At 37.6% G+C, this 8,537-nt stretch overlaps 1 pseudogene; it reads left to right on the forward strand.

Annotated features, from left to right (window-relative positions):
- Nucleotides 1-200: 200 nt before the first annotated feature.
- Nucleotides 201-1,446, forward strand: LOC114511415 (annotated as a pseudogene).
- The last annotated feature ends 7,091 nt before the right edge of the window (nucleotides 1,447-8,537 follow it).

The raw sequence follows: 8,537 nt of genomic DNA on the forward strand, positions 1-8,537 counted from the left end.
ATTTATGAAGTCTATGCATCAGTGTTTGTCCTTCTGAACCATAAATCATTGGTGATGCAGCAAGAATTTAACCTTGGATGGAAGTCAAAGCCAAGTGTTCTCAAAAGTAAAAAACAGGGAAATGGGGAGAACTGGTATTTCTCAGAGTTCACCACATGTCCTCCCTGATCAGATTTTGCTACAGGAAGATGTTCAAATAACTTGGAAGAAGATGAAGTGCTGGACGATGAGACTTTGAACCAAATGATAGCTCGATGAGAAGAAGAATTTGATCTTTTTATGCGTATGGACATGGATCGGCGGAGGGAGGATGCCCGGAACCCAAAGCGCAAGCCTCGCTTGATGGAGGAAGATGAGCTGCCCTCCTGGATTATTAAAGATGACGCTGAAGTAGAAAGGCTTACATGTGAAGAAGAGGAGAAAACATTTGGTAGAGGGTCTCGCCAGCGTCGCGATGTGGACTACAGCGATGCCCTCACTGAGAAACAGTGGCTGCGGGCCATTGAAGACAGGAATCTGGAAGAAATGGAAGAAGAAGTACGGCTTAAGAAGTGAAAAGATGAAGAAATGTGGATAAAGATCCTGCAAAAGAAGATGTGGAAAAAGCTAAGAAGAGAAGAGGCCGCCCCCCTGCAGAGAAGCTATCACCAAATCCCCCTAAACTGACAAAGCAGATGAACGCTATCATGGATACTGTGATAAACTACAAAGACAGGTGTAACGTGGAGAAGGTGCCCAGTAATTCTCAGTTGGAAATAGAAGGAAACAGTTTCGGGCGACAGCTCAGTGAAGTCTTCATTCAGTTACCTTCGAGGAAAGAATTACCAGAATACTATGAATCGATTAGGAAACCAGTGGATTTCAAAAAAAATAAAGGAAAGAATTCGTAATCATAAGTACCGGAGCCTGGGTGACCTGGAGAAAGATGTCATGCTTCTCTGTCATTATGCGCAGACATTCCACTTGGAGGGATCTCAGATCTATGAAGACTCCATCGTCTTACAGTCGGTGTTTAAGAGTGCACGGCAGAAAATTGCCAAAGAGGAGGAGAGTGAGGAAGAAAGCAATGAAGAGGAGGAGGAAGATGAAGAAGAGGAGTCAGAGTAGGAAACAAAATCTGTTAAGGTGAAAATCAAGCTTAATAAAAAAGATGAGAAGGGTCGGGACAAAGGAAAAGGCAAGAAAAGGCCAAATCTAGGAAAAGCCAAACCCGTCGTGAGCGATTTCGACAGTGACGAAGAGCAGTATGACAACGAACAGTCAGAAGCAAGTGGGACTGATGATGAGTGATCAACACGGCCCTTTTTCCTTGGTAGAGCTGAATTCCTTCCTCCCCTCTCCCATTTCTGCCCAGTGAGTTAATTTGTCATAAGGGCCCTGGGTTGTTTCTATGTCATCTTCATCTATAAACTAGCTTTAGGATAGTGCCAGACAAACATATGATATCATGGTGTAAAAAAACACGCACACATACACAAATTTTGTAACATATTGTGACCAAATGGGCTTCAAAGATTCAGAGATTAAAACAAACAAAATAAAGCTTTTGATGGAAAAAAAAAAAAAAACAGGGAAATGGGAGACAGTTGGTCCCACAGGCCTTGCTTTGAAAAACACTCTGGATCATTTCTAAACTATAAACTATTATGATCTAAGTTTTACTATCTCATGTCTCTATTTTGCATCTTTATTACATTTACAGATACTTTGAGGCCACATTATACACCAATGCAGTTTTAATCATCAGCCTCTGTGATGGGTTCTTATTCACTATGGCCCAACTGTTATTCATTATTAATCAGATTTCTGCTAGTGGTACACTTGAAACATGAAACCTTAAGACTTATTTGGGGACAATACTGTAAGAACACAATGTTGTAAAGTACAATTACCATCTAAATGTTCCACAGGTGAGGAGGACACTAAGTGTTTTATCCATACATTTCCTCTACTTCAGAAGCAGGTAGGAAGGGTCCTGTTTTGTAGACACTTCACCTTCCCTTTAAATTAATATAGTTAGTAGTCTTTGTTGAGTTATTGGATAAGGACATTCACCTAATTAGATTCTAGCATTTATTCATAAAATCCCTTTCTCAACATTTTTCCCGGTAACCTTCTACAAACTCCCTTGATCATAGCTTGTCTCTTTTTACTCATTCTGAAAGCACCAACTTATAAGGATAAACTGCACTCTTTTAATCTCTCTTAAAACGCACACATCCCTCTTCTTCCCTTTTCAGTTGCATTTCTTCAAAATTTCAAAATGTTACCAGAAAGGGAACCTGACTCAGGGCAGGTTTGTGGAAGGGTAGCCAGTAGTGCATGGATTCTTGACTCTGTGCAGGAAGAATTTCCCAAAGTAAGCCCAGGTGAGTTTGAGCATATATGTATTAAAGCTGGAGAGAGTGAACCAAGGATGGGCCTAGAATAAAAATTGTAGCAGAAGAGAGAGTAGGTGGGGCTGCTCTGGTTCTCTTACAACTTTAAGGAACAGATGTAACAGTTGGAGGGGTTGTGGTCTGCTTATTGCAGAATCACACAAAAGGGGCTCTCGGGAAAGTTTTAGGTGGTTTCCTGAAACAAGATACTACTGTCCATTGCTCCAATGGTTGCAGGTCTTGTGGGGACCCCTGAGATATTAGAAGAAAGCAATTTTCTAAACAAAAAAGATTTCAGTAGGTATAAGTAAAGAAGGCTGCATACTAGTTTCTTTGTCTTGAGGAGATTTATTGCTTTCAATAGGTAAAAGTTTTACATAAGCTCTGGCAGGATTTCAAAAAATATTCATCAGCTTTTCCAGGTGTGCCATTTCAGGGTCGTGGTCTCCACTAACTGGTCAGTATCAGGACAGAAGATCTAAATTACACCACAAACTACACGGCAGAAGAAGGGCCACCCATATGTCAAGTGGACCTGAAGAAAGTGGGAATTGTGTTTAGGCTCTGTGTCATATTTGGACAAATAGAACATCTGCCACACACTTTATGACCTATAATAAGAGGTTTCCAGGACTATTATTTACTGCATGAAATCACAATTTTTAAAAAGATTTTATTTATTTTATGTTTAGACAGAGGGGAAGGGAGGGAGAAAGAGAGGGAGAGAAACATCAATGTGTGGTTGCCTCTCATTCACCCCCTACTGTGGACCTGGTCTGCAACCCAAGCATGTGCCCTGGCTAGGAAATCCAACTGCTGACCTTTACGTTCACAGGACCAAGCTCAGTCCACTGAGACACACCAGGGAGGGCTAAAAGCACATTTTTAAACTCCAAATGTCTTAGCTCATGTATATGTTAAAATATCAGTAATTGAGTCCACCATAGAAATAACATTGGTTTCTCTTTGACATCATATATATTTCTCTGGTTCGAAGATCCCCCACTCTTTTGTTTCCAGACCCTCTTTTCCTCTTCTGCAGTCATCCACTAGAACTATAAATAACAGCATTTAACTGATTTAACAGGAAGCAACAAGCATTCTCTGGGTGAAATAATTTGGCTATTTAACACTACCAACCTACTTGCAACATCAGCTAAATTAATTTCTTTTGCTTTCATGGTAGCAACTTCAGAAGTTTTCAAATTCTGATAATTGCCAATTGTTTCAGTATCTGTATAACATCTAATAATTCTGCAACCTATTTTCTGTCTTTAAAGCACTTCTCTGAAGAAGATCGGTACGATTGCTGTTTCTACAACATCTACAGTTGGGAGTTTCACCAAGAGCATAGCTATTATTGGTGCAAATATGGGGAATTTGATGTTTTGGATATTGACAAGCCTGAGTTAAAACATTAATCCAGATTGTTTGGAGTTTCTTACTTGAGTAAATAAAAACCTCTCTTGTGTCCATCAAACAAGTTATTGCCTATCCAGTTTGGTAATATTACTGGTCATTTTTCATGGATTCATATGTAAACCACATTAAGTCAGCATCAGCAAGGAGTTTCCTTTGAACCATCCCTGGAAACAAAGAGGTTGTCAGTGGGCAAAATACAGTCATGGATGTCTTTATTCTGCAAGGAAGGCAGCAAATTCCCTGGGATAAGACTGTTACATCGAGCTCAAAACAGTAGCTGCAGCAAGTGTGAAACTTACAGAAGTGTTGAGTATGATGAGAATTCCATGGAGATTCAAAAGAATGAAAACAAAACAAAACAAAAAAATGGAGAGTCCATCAATTTCTTTTCTGTTTGTTTGCACAAGATGTCTACAACACAGATGACTGTCATGTCGGGAGGGGACCCTTTGGGTCCCGAGTCTAATTGCTGATGATAATATTATATTAGGTCTGTTACAAACTCTATGTTTTGAGTTAGAACTTCCAACATATTTTGGTGTAAAATGTTAGAAAGTTTATACTTAAATGTGTGTCCTAATGTGAGCTTTATATAATTCTTTAGAGATTTTACATCTTACTACTTATTTGGGGGATGATGGTAGGGCAGTTTCATGAACTAGATCACGTCAATTTGGCTATATTAAGACAAATGAAATTTGGAAAGATTCTAAATCCAATTGTGACAATATCCACTGAAACCCAGCATCCTCTAAGTTTCTTTTGCTATTTTAAAAGAGGAAAAAATAAGATCCTTCTAAATCTTTCAAGAATCATTAGTATCCATCTTTAGATATAGGATTGCAAATGTACTTTAGGAGAGGTGAGCAAAATTGAAGCTTATCCTTTGAGACCTGATGTCTCTTTGTTGCTAGTTGTCATAACTGGTAAACTGTGTCCTTTTGTTAGTCTAGTAATGCCCTAGAGCATAAAAGTATATCATCCACATATTGGATTAAAGTGGAAACTTTAAGAAGTTTACCATTAGTTAAATCAGCTTTTATTATCTGGGAGAAATAGGTGAGGCTCTCTGTATATTCCTGGGTCATTGTAGTGTAAGTAAATTAGCAGTCTTCTCAAATAAAGGCAAAGAAATACTGACTGTGCATTTTTTTCCTGAAATGCTCAAAAAGGCACTACATACATTTATTACCAAAAGATATTTACAATCCTCAGAAATGGCTGATAATAAGGGGTGTGGATTTCAAATCACAGAATATCTGGAAAGAACTATTGTATTTATAGCTCTGTGAGTATGTACAAATCTTGAGTTTTACTAGGTTTCTTTACTAGAAAGAGTAGAATTACAGAAGCTTCAATATAAATTACGTCTCCTTTTAACATAATTTTGTATAATGGGCTTAAATGCAGCTGTGCATCAGGTATTAAAGTAAAAAGGCAAAAGTTAGGCAAAGGAAAAATATTATCAGCAGTTATTTTAACAGGAGTGACTGATTAGTCTGCATGGTATCCATACTGGAATTGTACTCAAACTTGTATTCACACATCCTGCAAGAAACATTTAGTCTCAAGATGTGCTTTTTCTTCCTGTGGAAGTTCCTTTATAATTGTTATATTCCCCATTTTTTCAGTATTCAAATACAGTCCACACTTCCAGCAAATGAATATGTGGGTACCATGAGTTTAAATAAAATAACTTCCTGTCAGGTATACTGAGGCTGATCAGACCAGTAAAAAAATATGTTGGCTCACAACATTTTATAGTTGGAAGGGGAGAAGTTTTGATTTAAGAACGGTCATTACTTGAAAAGATATCCCTACTATTTGCACCGAAGATTTACTCTTATTGGGTGTTGTTAAGAACAAATAAAGTAGTCCCAATACCTACCAGGACCTTCATAATTTCCCCTATTATAGTCATTTTAATTTCTATCTAGCTATTAGCAATGAGAAAGGGAAACACCCTTATAGTCCTCTGAGCAACCATATGCTTGCTTTTGTATTTTTATTTTTTCTAAATCTTATTTCAGTTTTGTATAATTTGAAACTTACTTGGTCACACTTTCCCATTATTTTCAGGAACCGCTAGGCATTAATTGGAATAGTTCAGAATGACCGTGACTTATATTTTGACTATGAAGATACAATTTTCTGCAAACCCAAGAGGGTTCTGAGGAAATCTTTGAAATTGTTACATAGATATTTAAATTATTTTTAGTTTTGGGTATATGTATATAATCCTGGATCCCCTCTGCCTAAAACTGGCTTGTTTTTTTTTTTTCCTGAAGGAAGGTGGTAGAAGTCTGGATTATTTTTGTCTCAATTTCTATTTTCATTTTCTTCAAGTTTATGTGGGAATTATAGTGGAGGAGGTATAAATATAAAGTACGTCAAAAAAGGAAAAAGATGCAAGAAAGGACAATTACAGACAAAAAATTAAAAGAAAAACAAAACCCTCAGAGAGCACAGGAAATAGTGAAGGAAGTGTAGAAGGAAGAGGAATGATGTCCTGGCATTTATTAGCTATAGAGGTCTTCTTTAGTTCAGAGACAGTCCCAAAAAGTTTTTATTATTTTTTAAAGAGAATTTATCTGTTCTCCTCCTAAAAAGCTGCAAATTTCCAAAAAAGATACATTTGTGACTTATTCAGTTAAATTTTAGAGCTGTCTTTTTAAATTTGGCATGGAAAACTTAATTAGATGCCAACAGAGGTCTTTTCTGGCCATCATAAATGCATACTTACTATATTTAAAACTTCACATTGTGAGTAAATTTCCAGGGATGCTGCATGGGAGCTTTTAGGTGGTCTCCTTATGGGTTCAGTTCCAAGGAGCTGTCACCTCCTGAGGCACATCCAAGTCTCCACTGTGTCTCAGTTTCTCACCCAGGAGGTAGGTAATAAACCTTTATGGACACATCCTTGTACGATCATTTACTGAATTACTTTTGAGTTGTAATTCCCTATGAGGTCTTGCACACTTTGAGGGATTTCCTCAGACACCAGCACAGAGATTCTTAGTCACCCAAGAACACCAGAGACTGGACCTTCAGGGAGGAAATGTCTTTTGTTTTCAGAGCCAAAGAAGTGCATTCTCTCATTTCTCCAGCAAAATGTTGTGTTCATACTCTCAAAGAGTAATTCCACTTGAAAGCCAAAGTGAAAAAGCAGCCATCATTTGTTTTTTTGTTTTGTCTCAGTTTTGATCTCTCATTTGTAAGCCTGGTTTCTTTCAACTCTTAACTTTTAGGTCCACATGGAGGACTTTAAAAAATGCTCAAAGAAATTTAGGCATTTTACTTTCAAATAGAGAAGTCTAGAATTCTGGGAAAAAAACTCCCACAAGCTCACTGGACACAATTCCAAGAGTTACTGAGCAACAGTTTGTCTCAGTTGGTGTCTAGCAAGGTGGTCCTGGGTGAGCTTCTCTGCAATCCTGTCACAATGTGCCAAGTAAATGTTAAAATAAGAAATATTTAAATATGTAGAGAACTTTTAGCAGTTTACTTTCAAAAAAAGAAACACTATCTGAACAAACTGAAAAAGTGCTGCAGAAAAATGGCAAATCTGTACCTCATTTTATACATTACAATCAAAGAAAAAATCATAGGGGTTACATAAAAACTATTCGTGATGGATTAGGGAGTCTGGAGAAAGCAAAAGAGATGAAACACCTGGAACTTGATAAAAATTAAAACAATAGGCATAACTTTTTACATTGATGGGTACAGTAGAGTTAGCAGTGAATCTATAACTTAACAATAACAGTGAAAAAGGTTTTGGTCTCTGCTCTGGTTGCAGACAACACAAAGTTTTGCGACCAGTTATGGGATTGTTTTGGTGAAGTTAATTTAAGAGCAGAAAACTGATCTACCCACCTTGTGTCAGCAGGCTACATGTTTCTCTTATTGTCAATGCATCTCTTGCAATCTGCTTTCCTGAGATGATGCACTTTTCACTCAAAAATGTCATAAAGCTTTTCTTTTCCCTACTATTCTTTGTATAGTTTTTATTTATATGTTCATTTGTTAGTTTCTTTTTAGAAAGTGTAATAAATGGGGAAAGAGAGGGAGAGAAACATTGATGTGAGAGAAATATCAACCAGTCCCGCTTGTATGGACCCTGACAAGGAACCAAACCTGCAACACAGGTGTGTGCCCTGACCTCTAATCAAACCAGAGACATTTTTTTTCTCTGTGTGACACTGCAAATGAACTGAGCCTCAGCAGTCAGGTTTCCCTTTATTGTTTAACTAGAGATCATGACAGCCAGCTGTGGGAGCAAAAGATACTTTTTTCTCATCTTTTCAATTCCTCTAGCTAAACTAAAACTCAAGTTAACAGAGACAGATTAATAGGAGACAATGTACAACATCTATTATACTAATGAATATCCTGAAGTGAAAAAATAAGAGTCCCAAGGAAGTACTGCATAGTTAAGATTTGTAGGAATTCTGACGATAAAGAAGGAAAAGTATTGTGATTTGAGCTTTCAAACCACACACACACAGCCTAAAGACATAACAGAGAGATTCCATAGCAAATGAATGGCAAATAAATATTGGCTTTATGTTTCCATGTGAATATTTCCCCTTGAGCTGGTCGTCCATCTACATAATTTCTGGGCAGTTAAGACAGAAGTCCGTAGGGGCTTTTCTGAGCCTTCTGTTTCCCAAAAACAAGATCAGAATCAACACCCTAAAAGGCACTTGTGGGATGGCAGCTATGCCTCCTTTCACA

Source organism: Phyllostomus discolor, chromosome 12 (genome assembly GCF_004126475.2).
Source record: "Phyllostomus discolor isolate MPI-MPIP mPhyDis1 chromosome 12, mPhyDis1.pri.v3, whole genome shotgun sequence".
Taxonomy (NCBI): Eukaryota; Metazoa; Chordata; class Mammalia; order Chiroptera; family Phyllostomidae; genus Phyllostomus; species Phyllostomus discolor.